The sequence below is a fragment of the Polypterus senegalus genome, chromosome 6, assembly GCF_016835505.1.
Source record: "Polypterus senegalus isolate Bchr_013 chromosome 6, ASM1683550v1, whole genome shotgun sequence".
Taxonomy (NCBI): Eukaryota; Metazoa; Chordata; class Cladistia; order Polypteriformes; family Polypteridae; genus Polypterus; species Polypterus senegalus.
Genome location: NC_053159.1, coordinates 41,720,940 through 41,740,667, shown reverse-complemented (window position 1 = coordinate 41,740,667; position 19,728 = coordinate 41,720,940).

The window sequence follows — 19,728 nt, the reverse complement described above, 5'->3', positions numbered from 1 at the left end:
GTCACACCATGGTTCGTTTAGCAAGGACGCACAGGCGTAGTTTGCCCCCAATTCTTCTTAAACAGATATCCCACAGACGGTTAATTACTTGGACATAATCTCTAAAGGAAAGCATGCGGCAGAAACAGTTGAAGGCACACAATAAAAAATTTTGTGACAACCATTACAAGACGCAGTTGCTAAATACTCGCAAGAGATTCCACAAGTTTACAGACACGCTGCCGCTAAATATTCGTAGGAAAATCCACAAGTTAATACCGGGAATGCCTGTTAAACATCTTACATTCACGAGTAGCGATTTGGGTAGTGAACACTTCGATGAATGAAACCTGTTATCTTTACAATGGTTGACAAACACAGAATATAACTTCAAAACAACACGTCCTCCAAATACGAACCTGACTGAAAGAAATAATGATAATCAAATCCTTGATGACAGCAACACTCATAACAGTGACAAAACAATTACATTGACAATCAGGTTATGTTATTTTTAAAATGTTTCCTTTTCTTTTTCATAACTTCTTTAACACACTACTCCGCTGCGAAGCACGGGTATTTTGCTAGTAATATAATATAAAGTAGGCTAAATAATACAGTATATATAATTTACATGAATTACGAGGAACATTCAAAAAGTTTTCACACTTTTATATTTTCGGTGAAAATGGTAAAGGTGGGAGGAGTAGTAATTGGTAATGTCTGAAAGTGTCATGTGACTGGGAAAATTGCATTGCAAACGAAGGTGACTATGAAGAAAAGTGATATAATTTGTTTTTGAAATTATTAAAAAAATAGAGTTAAAAAAAGTGCGGAAACTTTTTGAACACCCCTCCTATAACAGAGCATGCTTTTTGAAGTCCCTTTACTGTTGATTCATTGCAGAGTATACACTGACACAGTAGGACTTCATCATTTTTTTACAACTCCTGTAACCAACTCATAGCATGTAAAGTGTTTTTTTTTTTGCCTTATCCTTGCACCTTGGTACTTTTTTATTTTTAAAGTAAGGCATGGGCATCAATAAATGTTGCTCTGGATGAAAAATAAGCCTTGTGAGTTGATCTTTATTAGAAGCCGATGGATTGTTTCATTTTATCTCTTTGTTGTAATTATTATTAGTTCACAAGTCCACAACTCTGTCAATATTGGATTTCTGCCATGACCGGAATAACAACTGTAATAGATTGCCCTCATTCTATATAACTCCCAGATGCTTAATATCTATAAAGGCACACCCTTATTTACTCACACTTCACTTCAGCAATCCTTTCAACTCAGTGTTCATTTTATGTGAATTGCACAGGGGCATCAAAATGGTCACTTTTTACTTGGGATATACTTTCTTTAATCCTTTCACTTCTAATTAGTTCAATCCACCCAAGCCCTTTCATTTAGAAGCTATGCTGTCTTCTTGGAGTGCAATTTTTCCTCTAATTATGTTTTTAATTTGTTCCTAAAAATACTTAGAACATTGAGACAAAAATTGTAATTGAAAACCAATTCCGTTTATTTTAAATGGGCAAAATTCTAATGTGTTTCAGTACAATCCAAAAATCCAAACAATTTTTCTAAACACAACTAAAACAATGAAAAAATGAATTTAATAAATTAAACCTTTTAAACATATAAATAATAATATTTAATTTAATGATGTTTTATTGTTCTCACAAAATAAGGAATAGTGAACCTGTTAGTGGAGTGTGGATGGTTGAGGATGGCATCAAGGGAATCTTATAGTGGGTAGCATAATGAGTTGGGAAAACTGTAGCATACTCACTGACAGCAGAAGCTACTTCAGTGATTTTTTAATGCAGCATTGCATGAATCTTGAAACTCTTGAACCACTCATTGCTTGCTTTGAAAGACAAATCCTGCATCTGGTTGTCACCATTCTCCACTGCCTTGTTTTTCAGATCTTCAAATGTAAAATCTTCTTCAGGGGCCTGAGTTGCCTCGAAAGCTTGCATATTGTAATCTTTTTAGTTAGCCAATAAAAGGTGTCATTTTGCTTGGCTTTTCTTTACATTCATAATGGCTAACACGGTACAAGACCCTAGTACTACAGATCTTTAAATATAGACACACACGTCTGCTGGATTACCACTGTAAACAAAGGAACAGTTCCATTAGTATGATTTTCCACCCACTGAACCAAATATTTTTCCAATTTTTCAAACACCTCATGATGACTTTATGTGACACGATGCATTCTTCTACCAGCTAGTTTTGGCTCATAGCTTGTTCTTATTTTTTCATGTTTAATAAAAATTGTTCACACAGTTGAACTAGCCAGAATCAAAGTGAAGCAAACATCTTTCATTTTCTTTTCTCTCTCAATTACCTTCATTTTCATTTCAATTGTCAGAACGTTTCTCACTCTATTTGCCTCTCTTTAAGTTGGATTTTCAACTTGAAAACTTAAAAAATTGGACACGATCATGCAGAAAAATTAAACACAAATACACAATACTCAATTACTGCATGGTGTGGGCACAAATTTACAAATTTACAGTATGCTGCTTATTCATTGCATTTTCTTTTCTTACTTGACTTTAGTAGCACACTAGGCTTTCAAATTACTGTAAATTTATTTTTACTTTTCTCACTCTATCAAAAGTGTTGAACCATTCTGCTTTTCCATCTTACTGTTCTAGATCAACTATTTACATCTTAGTTTTCTCCTTTATGTATAGGTTAGCTTCTTTCTAAACAGATAATTAGATTAATCCTACCCTTTTTGACATAACTTTTTTTAATGTATACAGGAAACCTGCACAAATGGTTTTCTTTGAAGACAATAATTAAAGGTGGCAATATAAATTTTTGAGTTATCTATCAGATGTTATTTAAGTTAGCCCTTCAAAAAAAATAAATTTGATTAATTCAGGCCCTTAGCAACATAAAGAAGCTATCAGTAGAGATGTTTCTATTGGCACCTGATACCATTTGTTAAAAAAATTCATGAATATCTTTGGTTGATGTCTTTTTGTCTAAAATGTCATTTGTAAAGTTACATGAAATCACATCCAGTGCATATTGTTCAAATGTTGAAAGTTGAGACAAGGTGTCCTTTAGGACAAAATCTTTCCTACAGCTACATACACTCACCTAAAGGATTATTAGGAACAGCTGTTCAATTTCTCATTAATGCAATTATCTAATCAACCAATCACATGGTAGTTGCTTCAATGCATTTAGGGTTGTGTGGTCCTGGTCAAGACAATCTCCTGAACTCCAAACTGAATGTCAGAATGGGAAAGAAAGGTGATTTAAGCAATTTAAGCAAAATATGGTTGTTGGTGCCAGACGGGCCGGTCTGAGTATTTCACAATCTGCTCAGTTACTGGGATTTTCACGCACAACCATTTCTAGGGTTTACAAAGAATGGTGTGAAAAGGGAAAAACATCCAGTATGCGGCAGTCCTGTGAGCGAAAATGCCTTGTTGATGCTAGAGGTCAGAGGAAAATGGGCCGACTGATTCAAGCTGATAGAAGAGCAACTTTGACTGAAATATCCACTCGTTACAACCGAGGTATGCAGCAAAGCATTTGTGAAGCCACAACATGCACAACCTTGAGGTGGATGGGCTACAACAGCAGAAGACCCCACCGGGTACCACTCATCTCCACTACAAATAGGAAATAGAGGCTACAATTTGCACAAGCTCACCAAAATTGGACAGTTGAAGACTGGAAAAATGTTGCCTGGTCTGAAGAGTCTCGATTTCTGTTGAGACGTTCAAATGGTAGAGTCAGAATTTGGCGTAAACAGAATGAGAACATGGATCCATCATGCCTTGTTACCACTGTGCAGGCTGGTGGTGGTGGTGTAATGGTGTGGGGGATGTTTTCTTGGCACACTTTAGGCCCCTTAGTGCCAACTGGGCACTGAGCATTGTTTCTGACCATGTCCATCCCTTCATGACCACCATGTACCCATCCTCTGATGGCTACTTCCAGCAGGATAATGCACCATGTCACAAAGCTCGAATCATTTTAAATTGGTTTCTTGAACATGACAATGAGTTCACTGTACTAAAATGGCCCCCACAGTCACCAGATCTCAACCCAATAGAGCATCTTTGGGATGTGGTGGAACGGGAGCTTCGTGCCCTGGATGTGCATCCCACACATCTCCATCAACTGCAAGATGCTATCCTATCAATATGGGCCAACATTTCTAAAGAATGCTATCAGCACCTTGTTGAATCAATGCCACATAGAATTAATGCAGTTCTGAAGGCGAAAGGGGGTCAAAACACTTTATTAGTATGGTGTTCCTAATAATCCTTTAGGTGAGTGTAAAGCAGTATAAAAACATAAGAACAATATTTATTGATAGACATTACCTCCTTGCTTAGTTAGTTAGTATTAATCACTCCATTGTCAGAAAATCTCCTGTCAAACAGTAGTGCGCAGAGTTGTAGGATGACAAGCACTTTAAGACTAAGAGTATGAACAGAAAAAGCAGAAGAAAGAGAGAGGTAGTGATAGATGGGGACTCAGTCATTAGGGGGATTGAAGCGCAGGTGTGATCCAGAGAGAGAAAGTCTCGCACAGTGTGTTGCCTTCCGGGAGCACAGGTGGGAGACCTCCCTAGAAGGGTGGATAGGCTCTTGGCCAGAGCGGGGGTGGATCCAGTTGTCATTGTCCATGTTGGAACAAATGACATACATAAGGGTAGTCTGTCAGTTCTGCGATCCAAATTCAAAGAGTTAGGTGCCAAGCTGAGGAGCAGAACTGACAAGGTAGTTTTCTCCGAAGTTCTGCCTGTGCCATGCACCAGTCCAGGTAAGATTGAGGAGATTATAAGGCTTAATGCATGGCTCAAATCTTGATGCAGGGTACAAGGGTATAGGTTTATGGGGCATTGGGACTCCTTTTGGAACAGATGGGACCTGTTCTGCCGTGACAGGTTACATCTGAACTGGAGGGGCACCAATGTATTGGGGAGGCGTATGTGTAGGCTAGTCGAGGACTGTTTAAACTAGGGAATGGGGGGGCAGGGAGTTTAGAACAGACCAGGTTTAGATCTATACATGGAAGAACAAACAATGGTGTAGAAATAAAAATGCATAGTAATGTAAATTCTAAGCAAACATTTAAATGTAGAAGAAGTAACACATTAAAAATAACTTGTCTTAATGGTAGAAGATATCAAAAATAAGGTGAGTTGGAGTTGTATGTAGCAGAGCATAATTATGATATTATAGCAATAACAGAAACCTGGCTAAATAACAAAGATGGGGATGAGTGTAACATAGAGGGATACACATTTTTTAAGAAGGATAGACAGAACAGAAAAGGAGGTGGGTTTGCTGTTTATGTCAAACAGGGCTTAAATGTAAGACCTCTTCAGTTGGATGATGAGCCCCATCTTAGTGAGAACATGTAGCTTTGCCTGGAAAATATTAGGGAAACAGGTCTTATTTTAGGAGTGTGTTATAGACCACCCAATTCAGACAGTAATTTCAACACACATCTTTTTAGTAATATCAAAAAAGCAAGTTTACAGGGAGATATTATAGTCATGGGGGACTTTAATTATCCAAATATTAACTGGGATAACCTTGCAGATGGAAGAGTACAAGAGCAGGAGGTTTTACAAGTAATCAAAGACTGTTTTTAACACAGCATGTTAAAGCACCAACACGGGGTGAAGCCTGTCTGAAATTAGTATTTTGTAATAATCAGGATAGAATTGAGGGTGTAGAGGTGATTGAACTACTAGCGTCAAGTGACCATAATGTAATACAATTCTCAGTATTTTGTAAGAGTGCAGATGCAATGATTAAAATTGTTAAGTTATACTTGGTAGGGCTAATTTTGAGCAGATGTGACAATGCACACTGGGATAAGCTTTTAAATGTGGAGACAGTTGAGGAGCAGTGGAACAGGTTTAAAAATATTTTACATGTAATGCAGGACAGATACATACCTAAATTTGGAATTAATAGGAAACTAAAAAAAACTCCACGGTGGATTAATAAACATTTAAAAAAGACGTTGCAAAGGAAAAAACTGCTCTATAAGGCATATAAGACTAATGACTGCCAAGTGAATCGTAAAGCGTATGAGAACATGAGGACAACCATTAAGATGGATATCAGGGAGGCTAAAAAACAGTTGGAGAGGAATATAGCAGATGAGGCGAAAGAAGACCCTAAGAGGTTCTTTCAGTATTTTAGTAGTAAAAGAACCGTCAAGTAGGAGGTCAAGTGCATCAGGAATAGTAAAGGTGAATTAAAAGATGCAATTAAAAATAGCGGATGTCCTAAACTTACATTTCTCTGAGGTGTTTACTAAGGAGGTACTGAGGGATATGGAAATTGTAGAGGGAGAAGTGCTACTCAGATTAAATAAGATGAAATCAAACAAATCACCAGGACTAGATAATATTTATCCTCGTGTTCTTAAGGAGGCTTTTGAGTACCGTATTTACGCGTGTACCATGCGCACATTTTTTCCCGAAAATTTGCATTAGAAAATCAGGTCCATGTCATACACAAGGAAATGAAATTCTGTAATGTTTACTTCTTCTGCTTGGGCTCCAGGTCCACAGTAGAGCGACTAGGCTGATTCCAGGGCTACAGGGGTTGAATTATGAGGAAAAATTAAAAGAGCTCAGCCTATACAGTTTAAGCAAAAGAGGATTAAGATGTGACATGATTGAAGTGTTTAAAATTATGAAGGGAATTAGTACAGTGGATTGAGACTGTTATTTTAAAATGAGTTCATCAAGAACATAAGCACACAGATGGAAATTTGTTAAGTGTAAATTTCACACAAACAATAGGACATTTTTCTTTACACAAAGAACGATAGACACTTGGAATAAGCTACCAAGTGGTGTGGTAGACAGTAAGACATTAGGGACTCTCAAAACTCGACTTGATGTTTTCTTGGAAGAAATAAGTGTATAGTACTGGCAAGCTTCGTTGGGCTGAATGGCCTGTTCTCGTCTAGAGTGTTCTAATCTTCTAATGAAGATACAATGAGACATGAACCATGAACAATGAATGAATTTTAAAGAAAAGAAAAAAGATGAGGAATGGACAGAAAAATAAGAAAAAAGATTGCAATGTAAGGAACCCAGCATCATTGAAAAAATCATGAATTGCAATTCCTGCAATTTAGCAAACAGGATACACACTTAGGTGGCCACCAATGTTAAGGGGATTGTTATGAAAAATAGAGGTTCCAGTATACTATTTAACTGCTACACTAAAGTGCCTCAGCACACAATGCCAAATGTGGTGGACAGAGAAGATGATGAGGAAAACCTATTGGATTTAAGTTGAAGCAAACACAGTCCCTGTTAGACAGTGAGAAGCAAGGGTGTAGGATTCAATATGAAATCACTGCAGAAGAGGGGAGGGAAGGGATAACCAGTAGAAGATGGGATGAAGGATTAAAACCTTGTTATAGTATTCCATATTTGTTAGACAATCCTTCATTTATACATATTTCGAATCAGTGCTGTATGTTTGAGGTTGGGTTTTTTTGCAATTCATTTAAAAATTTTAAATTTGAAATCTACCTTCTGAGTAGTTAATTGAATGGGGAGAAGGGGAATCCTGGAGTTTAAAAAGTTAAAGCAAGAAACTATATTAATTTTAATCACACCCAGGTGAGTGTGAAAGGATAAGGTTATGATGCTCCAGGATTGCATGAAGCATTGACTTCATTACACATTCAAGGATAATCAGAGGAAGCTGTTACATTAATTGATGGATAAATTTCCACTCCTTGGTACCAAAAGCACTCAATAACTCATATTAAAGAAGGTAAACAGACTTGCTGGGATAAATTATTAAGTGGTGAGAGGGAACATTTTGTCCAGTTAATTTTGTAACCAGAAGAGTTTCAAAAGTTTTAAGCAGGTCTAAAATAAAAGGAATATCTAAAGACACATTACCTATTTAAAAGGAAAACACCATCCGCTGAGAGTCATGAATCTCTATTGCCATTTACACATGGGGTGTTTTAAAGAGGAAGGGAGATGTAGACAGCGCTGTCTGACCCATATTTAATGTGGAGGGGTTAATGATCAAAGAATTTGAGAGGACAACTGCTTTGGATGAAGAGTTAAAACATTTCAATCAAATTTATAAATCCATTACTGAAAACCATCCTTTCACCTCCATGCACAAAAAAGGCCCATTCATGTGATCAAAAACCTGTCGGCATCAAGTGAGACAAGGGTCATTAGAGTCGTGAGATTCTGTACAGAATTAATAACAAACAAAATCTGTAAATTTACTGAAGATAGCCGAGAGATACTGAAGCCAGTTTGATCAGGTTGAACCAATTTATAAATGGCAAGGTGTGGAAGAATAATTTTAAGGCAATGTAGCTTTTATCTTAAAGAAAGTAGCATAAAGGATTAAAAAATGTCAGAAACCTTTGCACTCATGTCAGGAAATCAGATAAAGGTTAAGTGAAAAACAACTTTCACTGAAAGATGACCAAGAAATCAGCAAATGTCCTGTAAACAACCAGAATAGACAGTTGTTATATGTACAGAAATTTCAAGGGTGGTGGCTCAACTCAATGGTGTTAGACAAAGTGGAATATATTATTACAGACTTTTATTTTCTATAAGTCATTTGGGTGCAAACCAACGAATCAGTCAGAGCAAATGTATGCATTGATTGACACTGTATATAAATTCAATAGTTTCTCTGATTATTTTGACCATACTCTAACAAATTGCTTTTGAAGAATGTTCCCCTAAGGCATTTTGCTGAGGCGTAATTAAAAGATACAATAAACAGCTTTTCCCCTGCCTAATTACTGATTTGTCCAGTTACAGGATGTTTCTTTCTTTAATAAGATGCTAAATTTCTACCACAAAGGACCTTAGGTAAAAGTTTAGTATTTGAGTCCACATTTGAGAGGAGCCTGAAACTTTGACATGCCATAGGATCCTCACTTTGTTTGGAAACAATGTAACTGGAAACATATTGATTCCTGAATTCAGATGACAAGATAAGGTGACCTTTTTGATTATGTCAAACAGGGGGGTATTAGCTCAGATGGAAACTGATCCAAACTCAGAATCCAGTCTGCTGCCATTGAGTCCAAGACCTCCTTGAGTTCAGTTAAGGCTATCTGAAAGAGATGCCTAATCATTTGTGAGTCATGGAAGGGGGAGACAAGACTAGGACAGAGTGGTTTTAGACTGTGGTTAGATACACCAGAGAAGAATTAGTAAAATAATCAATTAATTATTTCTTAATAATTTGAGGATCTGTATTTGTTGAACCTGATTTAACCTTAATAGCATGTATTGTCACATTTACTGTAAGTCTATTGCAAGTAACTGACATGGCTTGGCACCCAATATATAATAACAGGTCCTGAATGAAAAATCAAAAGAGCCTGGAGTTTAGTTCTAACCCTAACAAGCTTGAGATCTTTATCAACCAACAGGAGGTACATTACTTAAAAAGGGAATGTCTGGATTCTATGTCAGAAACTGCCTAGCATTTAACACAGAAATAATGAAAGGTGAAAGCAGCAGTAAAGTCATAGATAAATCCTTTCATTGCCTCCCAGACTGCACTAGAATCATCCACTAACCCATGGTCAAAATCCAGATAGTCTTTTAGATTGTTTCTAAGCTGCTTACAAAAAAACCTTGATATTTAAAAAAAGACTTGTTATATTACCAGCAAGGACGTGAAGAGGAATGATGATGGCGCAGCTGCACAAAAGAGACTCGATGATCTGGAAGACACAATGAAATAAAAGATGTAATTAAAACTGATGGGGCTAGAGAGCGGGAGACAAGTGTAATCAATGTGAGATTGTGTTTTATGATGAAGAATAAAAAAGAGAACTGTTTTACAGAGGGGTTTAGCAAGCTCACTGAAATTAGAAAGGTCTGGAAACCATGAAAGAAACATCCTGGATAGGAAAGAATTGAAATTGTCACCTTTTTGCACATTCTCCGATGCCCACAATTCTTACCTTCTTGGATTGTAATTTTCATTTTAAGGGTGCCGAGTTTGAGATGGAGAGTATTTGTGTCTGAGTCATGGTGAGAAATGTAAGACTATAGAAAATGAACTTCTCTGGTCATTTTTGTCTGTTCTTCTTTAATAACAGTGATTTCAGGTCTTGCCTCAGTGAAGTTAGTATGCATGTTTGCATTCAAAGTGTCTGTTTGCTCCATCAGAAGATTCTTATTGGCTTCTCAGTGTGAAGCATCACCAGTGAGACCTCCATTTCAGAACGTGGATCCTTTTTGGAGAAGTATAGGTGGCAAAATGACATTTATCTTCTGAAGAGGATGTTGCCTTAGTTTGAAGGGTAAGCACAACATTCTGCCAACTTTGCTAGTAATATATTTGGGGATACACATTCAAAAGAGGGTTCTAGTAAAGGCAAGGTAGGTGAAGGAGCCCAATGTTTAACTAGCCATCACTATGGAGGGTCATAAGACTCCATCCAACCAATTACATTAACACTGTGGCATACCCTGAAACCCTCCCGAAAAGCAGTTGTCATAAAAGAAGTGTTTGGTTTAATATCTGTCAACAAATTGTTAGTGTTTATTCTCACACTAACATCTGACAAGTGACCTCTGCTTGCCACTGTCAGGAATATGTTATTAATTTATTTGCATTGTTTATTTTTGCTTACTAATACATGTTATACATTCTTAATTTTAATTATTAATATATCTATATCATATATATCATTTTGTGACATCACATTGCAATTTTGTGTGTTAGTTTTGTATAGGAACCACTATTTTGTGTTGCTGGATTCCATGTGTGCTATGTGACCCTTGTCCTTATGATTGCCATGATAGACGAGTTTTTTGCTCACATTTAACAGCATCCAAACTGTGAAATAAAGGGAAGGCCTCACAAAGAACTCACGCTCAAAAAAGCAAACAATTAATCAAATACTTTAGGAAAAGAGACATTTGGTAATAACAATGACTATTCTTTAGCTTTCCTTGAAAGAAAGACCTCTTTGATATCTGACACTTGTTGTTCCACAACAGTCACCCTTGTCAAACTTGAACATGACAGTGATATTATGTTTATTGACACACTCAATAAAGAGTCCTATGCCATAGCAATGTATGATGTTATAAGCCAGAGTGATAAAAAAAAAAGAATTTAAACAAAAATTAATGCAAAAATGGTAAAAAAAAAAAGATATTGTGGGGATTTATTATATAATTTGAATTTTCACATTCAATGAGTCATTGTGAGATGAAGGGGTAGGTCAAAGGAATACTCCACCCAAAAATTGTTTTTTTATAGGTTACTTGCCCAACTTACTTTGCTGAGACAGCTGATAAAAGAGTTTAATATCATGTTTTAATGAAGAACGAGAGAACAATGTTCATTAAGTAACAGAAGTAACAGAACCAGTACTGTAAAATGGTAAACAATGTAAAAGAGGTCCATGAAAAAAAGAAAAAAATTCTAAAGTTACTCATTTGCATAACCCACATGTCCAGTATCCAGTCATTTGCTCAAAATGTGCAAAACACGTATATTTTTTGCTATAATATTATTAATACTACTAGGCTGACCCGCCTTTTAAGGCGACCAACTTTTAGGTTGACCACTTCTTAAGGCAATTCAATATGTAGATCAATTTGATATTTTATACAAACTCATTAATTTGGTTATATTGCATTTGAGCGGTATTACTTTAATACTCATAGTTTCTGTTATTTTTGTGATGAAATTTAAACTTTTTTTCTATATTGAGGTCGCCCTTTTGAACCCCCCTGATATTTACTATGCGGTGAGGCATTTATACTCCATCAACATTAATTATTTCCAGAGACATAATTTTGTCTATTTTTCCAGCGCATTGCGCACAAAAGCAAGGGAACGATGGGAGCACCAGAACTCTGCTCACATCATGTCGCTTCGTACCGCAAGCTGCAAGTAGTAAGTCTGTGATAAGAGGAATACCGCTATGCTTTCCACTCACAGGACGGAAGGACAATCCCAACCGCTTTTTTATAGTAAGAAAGAAGAAGAAGATATCACACAGTCTGGAGTAGAAAATCATCTTTTACCTGGAAAAACAAAACTACAAATCCCATCGCATTGCAAAATGGACGGGCGTGTGAAACTCCGCGCCTGTGTAGCACTCACGGGACGGAAGGACAATCCCGACCGCTTTTATATAGAAGGATACTTCAGAACCCTTGACCAATAAATTAGGGGAAGAAGCAGATCTTCAATTTATTCATTACTAGCAGAATACCCGCGCTTCGCAGCGGAGAAGTTGTGTGTTAATGAAGTTATGAAAAAGAAAATGAAACATTTTAAAAATAATGTAACATGATTGTTAATGTAATTGTTTTGTCATTGATATGAGTGTTGTTGTCATATCTATATATATATATATCTACAGTATATCTATATGTATATATGTATATCTATATATATCTATATATATATATAGCAAAATACCCGCGCTTTGCAGCGGAGAAGTAGTGTGTTAAAGAAGTAATGAAAATGAAAAGGAAACATTTTGAAAATAACGTAACATGATTGTCAATGTAATTGTGTTGTCATTGTCATGAGTGTTGCTGGCATATACATATACAGTATATATATATTTTATATATATATATACACACACACACACACACACACATATACATATATATACACATATACAAATATAGACATATATATACATTGTGACGGACAGCCGGGTCCCATGCCCGGCCGGGACGCTCTGATGCATACGTCCCGGGGAGCCATCATGGACTTTGCAATACCTCCCCGGGCGCTTGGGGCAGTCTCCTGGCACTGGATTCCTCCTCAATCTCCCCGTGGCTCCATGGGACATGGAGTCCACCACAGCAGCCCGGTTGGGAGATGGGGTGGCCGCTAGGGGTGCTGCAGAGATCCAGCCACCACACTGGACGGTTTATCAGCCCCACCCGGAGGTGCAATTAAGACCAGCTGGTCAGGCACCTGGATCACTTCCGGTGGGGCATAAAGGGCCTGCCTCCCAGCAATCGAGGCCAGAATCGGGAGGAAGAGGACGAGGTTGCCTGGGAGGAGTGGTGGAGCAGGAAAGTGTGGGTTTGTGTTTGGCTTCTTTGTGTTTGTGCTTTGGACTGTGTTTGGGCTGTGTGGCACGGGGAAGACGTGTCACACAGCTGAAGAAAAATAAATATTTGTGAGTGTGAACACGTGCCTCTGCCTATTCTATGCCGGTCGGGCGCTATAAAGCGCCTTGTTTACACTGGCGTGTCGGCGGATCCCGCCCGTCCATTTGGGTCGGAACCTGCGTTTTACTCTTGCTGACCCGGCATAGCGGCGCAACAGCGCTGGGCACGGTTCTCGCTCAGCGGCGTCGGAGAGCGCGCTCCCGACGCAGCTACAGGCAAGCAGTCGGGCAGGACTGCACAGCACAGCGCACTGAAGCGCGCACACGCGCAGGAGCCGCAAGCCAGCACACGCTGTACAGCGCGCGCGCGCACGCTGCAGGGCCGCAAGCAGGCACACGCAAGTCAGCGGGACTACCCAACCGCCGCCGAGGAGCTGCTGCAGGCGCCTTTTGTCATGGGGAAGAAGAAAGCCGGGCGGACACAGAGGCCAACTGGCAGACGCCGCCACGCTAGTCCGCCGCACGGGTTGCAACCGGAGGTAGGTGACGAGTTGCGGGTATGTTTTTCCGCCTGCGGGTCATCCTACCTCCTGGACGCCGAGGGCGAAGCACCCGGTGCGGGCAGGGGGACGAGTGTCCATGGCATGACGACGGAGCCAGCTCGGGGGTGAGCGAGGCGGAGCTGTGTCTTCCCCTCGGCTTGAGCCAGCGGCTGGCGGAGGAGAGCCCGGACGAGCTTCCCAGCGCGGCGCCCCTGCAAGTGGGGCAGGAGCGCTCCGCGAAACAGGTAAACGGGGGGGGGACGTGTGTCAATCACCCGCCGAGGAGGATCGGCAGGCGGGGATGACGGACGCCCTTCCCTCTCCTCCAAACTACCCGAAGGGGCCTGTGGGGGATCCACAGGGTCTTCTTGGCACGCGGTCGGCGGAGGGCGACACGGAGAGCCCAAATCCACCGCCGCCACTATTAATGTTTCTTGGGCTGTAGGGGAGGTGAAGTCCGTTGTCCTCGCCCTACAGTCCCTTTGCAAGTTTTTCAGGTCCTGTCGGAGGCGAAGGAGGGGCTGGAGAAGAAGCTCGGTATCCCGCGGGGCCCTGGCTGAATGGCCGTGGCGGCGGGTGGCCAGCCTCCCACCGGCAGGACAGAGCGGTGCAGGTAAGTGAAGCCGGCACCGCAGAGAAAAGGGGGCGGGACGCGACGGCAGCAGTGTTGCTTAGTACTGCCTGTCAGGCGGACCCGCCCACCACACGAGAGGCTGCTGTGATGACTGACAGCAAGGCGGACGAGCGTGCGGGGAGGCAGCAGGTGGAAACCCGCTGCCAAACAACCCCGCCCCGACCGCTAGCGCCAGTCTTGCGGCAGTCCAAAGGGACGCAGGCGGTGCGGGTCCCTCCTTTCTCATAGGGGACTCAGACCGCCAGTGCGACCCAAAGGAAAAGGGGGAACCGGAAGAGGAAACCGGAAACCCCGTACATAGAGCAGTGTATGCCTGACGGCTTGGAGCCGAAGGAGGGCTGCACTGCAGAGGGGCGGAACCGTCACAAGCCCTCCTCGGAGGGGGCGAAGGGGCAGATGTTCCCTGCCTGCTTCCGCATGCAGAGGGGCCGTACTGGAGGGAGTCGGCGGTGTTATGACTGTGGCGCGGTGGCCATGTCTGGCGGGCTTGTCCCGAGGGACATCGGGCAACGCCCCAGACCTGTTTATTCTGTTTTACAGGCGCAGCCAAGGAACCAGGAATGCCGACTCCCCATCCTGGAGAAGACCGCCCGCTGGGCAGGCCGATGAGCCCCACAAGCCTCATCTGAGGGAGGGGCCATGTGACGGACAGCCGGGTCCCATGCCCGGCCGGGACGCCTCTGATGCATACGTCCCGGGGGAGCCATCATGGACTTTGCAATACCTCCCCCGGGGCGCTTGGGGGCAGTCTCCCTGGCACTGGATTCCTCCTCAATCTCCCCCGTGGCTCCATGGGACATGGAGTCCACCACAGCAGCCCGGTTGGGAGATGGGGTGGCCGCTAGGGGGTGCTGCAGAGATCCAGCCACCACACTGGACGGTTTATCAGCCCCACCCGGAGGTGCAATTAAGACCAGCTGGTCAGGCACCTGGATCACTTCCGGGTGGGGCATAAAAGGGCCTGCCTCCCAGCAATCGAGGCCAGAATCGGGAGGAAGAGGACGAGGTTGCCTGGGAGGAGTGGTGGAGCAGGAAAGTGTGGGTTTGTGTTTGGCTTCTTTGTGTTTGTGCTTTGGACTGTGTTTGGGCTGTGTGGCACGGGGAAGACGTGTCACACAGCTGAAGAAAAATAAATATTTGTGAGTGTGAACACGTGCCTCTGCCTATTCTATGCCGGGTCGGGCACTATAAAGCGCCTTGTTTACAACATATATACACATATATACACTATATATATATATACACATATATATACACATACATATATATATACACACACACACACATATATATATACATATATACATATAAATATCTACACATATACTGTATATACACATATATATACAAATCTACATATATACAGCTACAAATATATATTAGGGGTAGGTAATTAAAAAAATTAATCTAATTAATTAGAGGCTGTGTAATAATTAATCTCGATTAATCGTATGTAATCACACATGAAAATTTGCCCCAAATCGCAATTTTTTTTTTTTATTTAAAAGGGTTTTAGTGGGCGACTGAATCAAATAATAGACACGGACATTAATATTGTAAACTTGTAAAATTATGTCAGAAACAAAAGGTAATTTGACCAGCTTAATCTTTAAACTCTGAGTAACCTTAGCCAAAATTATTTTGTCTATTAGGCTAAAACAGTGTAATCATTGAACATTTTGTAATTAGATGTAATTAGAATTATTAACGGTCACGGAAGTCCAATGATCCTCAGTAAGAGCCACAAAGTCCGCCTTCTGTAATGCATCTAATTTTGCTTGCTTTTCAGTGTGCACAAAACCATGCTTTTATCAAGGCTTCCGTCTTCTAGTCTTTTGAAATGAAATTTTCCTCTGATCAGTCGTAGGAACGCGTTTTATTCCGACTCTAACATTTTTGTAGCTCTGATGTGTGCATCAATGTAATCGATATACCAGAAAATCATGCATTGACAAAAGTTCCCCTTTGCTTGGAATTGAAAGTGTGATTAAATGCGTTATTTTTTTTAACGCGTTATGGAGTACATGCATCGAAGCTTCTTAGCTGTGCTTGTGCTAAGAAAAGGAAACATTTTAAAAATAACGTAACATGATTCTGCATTAACCGCATATTTTTTCATACGTCTCAAACGAAGGGGATGCGAGGGTAAAATGAATCAGGAAGCGCGCGTACATACTCAGTGCACCCTCTCTCGGGAATCGAACCTCGGTCATCGGCACTAGAGGCGAAGCCTCTACCATTGCGCCACGGCGTGTGGTTTGTCTATTTGAGAGTATGTAGATCAGGGTATATATATACATATATATATATATACCCACGCTTTGCAGCGGAGAAGTAGTGTGTTAAAGAAGTTATGAAAAAGAAAAGGGAACATTTTAAAAATAACGTAACATGATTGTCAATATACAGTAATTGTTTTGTGAGTGTTATTCAGTGTTGCTGTCATCAAGGATTTGATTATCATTATTTCTTTCAATCAGGTTCGCATTTGTAGGATGTGTTGTGTTCAAGTTACATTCCGTGTTTGTCAATCATTGTAAAGATAACAGGTTTCATTCATCAATTCATTTCTTACTGCATCAATAAACAGCTTGTCTTCTTCTTTACCTGTGACCTGACACACACCATGCACAGGTTTTTACACTGTCTTCCTTTAGCGGGACATTGACTTTTTCCAACGTGTGCTTTGTTTCCGCAGTAGCTGCACTTATGAATATGCTTGTATGTATCAGACGCTTCTTATTTTTTTGCTGCCTTCTCAATTGTTTAATTCGGTTTTTGTTCAGCGCTCTTTGGAACTGTTGCTTTTTGTCTGTGCACTGCGTCAGTTCACGTGAGCTGCTCGGTGTACATGCATCGAAGTTTCCCAGCTGTGCTGGTGCCATGTCGTGCGATGTCCACGGCTGTATTTAATGTTAGCTAAGACAAACACCACCCTGACCATCTCATCTTCCTCTGCATAAGCACAGTCCTTCACCCGTGAATATTTAGCGGCAGTGTTTCTATTGGATTGCCGCTGACGGACGGCCTTATATGGGCAGGCACTAAATTACAAACGGCAGCGGAAGCCTGTCTATGAACTTAATTTAAACTTTAGGTTTACACCGTGCTTTGTTTCCGAAGTAGCAGCACATGAATATGGTTGTATATGTCACTCGTTCGCTTCTTATTGTTTCGCTGCCTTCTCAATTATATAATGCATGTATTCTTCAGCGCTTTTTGGAGCTCTTCCTTTTTTTCTACGTATTGTGTGATTACGTGGGAGGTGTGATGATGTCACAAGAAACTCTGCCCCCCACGGCTTTCAAGCTCAACTCCATTACAGTAAATGGAGAAAAACAGCTTCCAGTTTATGACCATTACGCGTAGAATTTCGAAATGAAACCTGCCCAACTTTTGTAAGGAAGCTGTAAGGAATGAACCTGCCAAATTTCAGCCTTCCACCCACACGGGAAGTTGGAGAATTAGTGATGAGTGAGTGAGTAAGTGAGTGAGTGAGTGAGTGAGTGAGGGCTTTGCCTTTTATTAGTATAGATTACACTTAAGTCTAAAAGTATATTGTTACCATTCCCGGCATTGGAAGGGGATACCATTTTAACGTAAGTTAAAGTGGCTTCTGTACCATTACGGAGTGAAAGACAGACAAAAATTATTAAAAAATAATGTGTTTTTTTAAATATGAAATGTAAGTTTTCTCTTAAATTAAAATGAAGGTAAATTTAAATTGGTCCACAAATTTTAAAAACATTCAGATTTCAATTAAATGTCTGCTTTGAAGGACTCAAGGGTTCAAGCAGGTTATTTAATAACAGTTCATTATTATATCTAGTATTATTTGTGTAAGTACTGTATGTGAGTTTTTGAACAAACTAATTTGAATTGGGTTTAGAGGAATATTAGCAGGTTTCATTTTGTAAGTCAAACTGTCCTCTGCTGTCACTATGACTTGCTCCACTGAGCTTACTCCCATTCAGACAAAGCTGGCACCACATTGCAGGCAATGTTCTTTGATTTTATTCCAGTGCCTTTTACACCATTCTGCCTCATAAACTGGGGAAAAAAGCTGAAGATATGCATCTCGATGCCTCCACAATCTCATGGATCATGGACTACCCGACTAACAGACAGCGGTTTGTGAGGCTCAGGGCTGTGTGTTAGAAATGGTGGTTTATAATATTGGAGCACCACAGGGAACTTGGCTGTCCTCCTTTCCTGTTTACCCTCTACACAATGGACTTCCATGATAATGCCAACCCTTGCCAGCAACATAAATTTTCAGACAACTTGTCTGTCATAGGCTGCATTAATAATGGGGTCAAGTTGGGAGTACAGGAGACTTGTGGAGGACAATGGTGACTGCTAGAACCATCTGCAGCTCAACATCATCAAGATAAAAGAGTTGGAGGCAGACTTCCAGTATGCCAAAAAGCTTCTGAGACCAGTCACCATTTAGGTTAACGGTGTCCAAACTTTTCTCAAGGAGGGCCAGATTTGATTATGTGAAAGTGCCTGAGGGCCAACAGTCCCTGAAGACATTATTTTAAACAATGAAAGATGTATATAAACACACTGTTAATACTTTCATTTTTACAAAGCAAACAACAAAGTAACCAAATGTAAGCATTCAGATAGACAAAACAGAATATATATATATATATAAGCTATCTGAATTTCTAACAGAAATTCAAAACACTCAGAAACTTACTAAAATAAAAGATATTCTGATGAATGAGCAACAGGTAACTTATTGTCACTAATGTCACATGAAGGGTGATACTGAGATTTGGATTTCAGTTCTGTAGGCAGGTGTGGTTTGAGAGCATTGGTTGTCATGCGCAACATGTCACGTAGATGAAAGTCATTTAGTCTTGATCTCAGGTGGTTCTTGTTTAAGTTCATGACAGAGAAAGTCTGCTCACACAAATATGTGGAGCCAAACAAGCCCAGCATTTTCTTTGCAAAAGTTCGCATTTCTGGAAACCCGCCTTTATTCACTTGTCAGTAAAAATGCACGAGAGAGAGATGTTGGTGTCGGCTGTGCCATTCACTGTCACACTGTGGCTCAATCAACTGCAGGTGAGTTGGAGTATCATCAGGGTTCATGCTGAAGGGAGAACAGAACAGCAACATGTCCTTTTCAATCACAGCAAAATCCTGAAAGCAGTCGTTAAACTCTCCAGCAAGGGATGAGATGACTAATACATACCTCTTCGTTTGCATACTTATATTTCTGTCCATGACCTCCTGCAGATCTAGGAAATGTGTGGTGCAGGGCTCCGTTTGTGACAAGTGTCTCTGGAAAAGTTGCAGTTTGGTTCCAAAATCCTTAGTTGGCTCACTACAGTGTCTTGTTGTGACCATGTGGGTTCTGGCTCCACACTCCCATCTGATTTGGAAGCACTTGAACCCAACACCGTCGATAACGTAACTGAGTGAGCT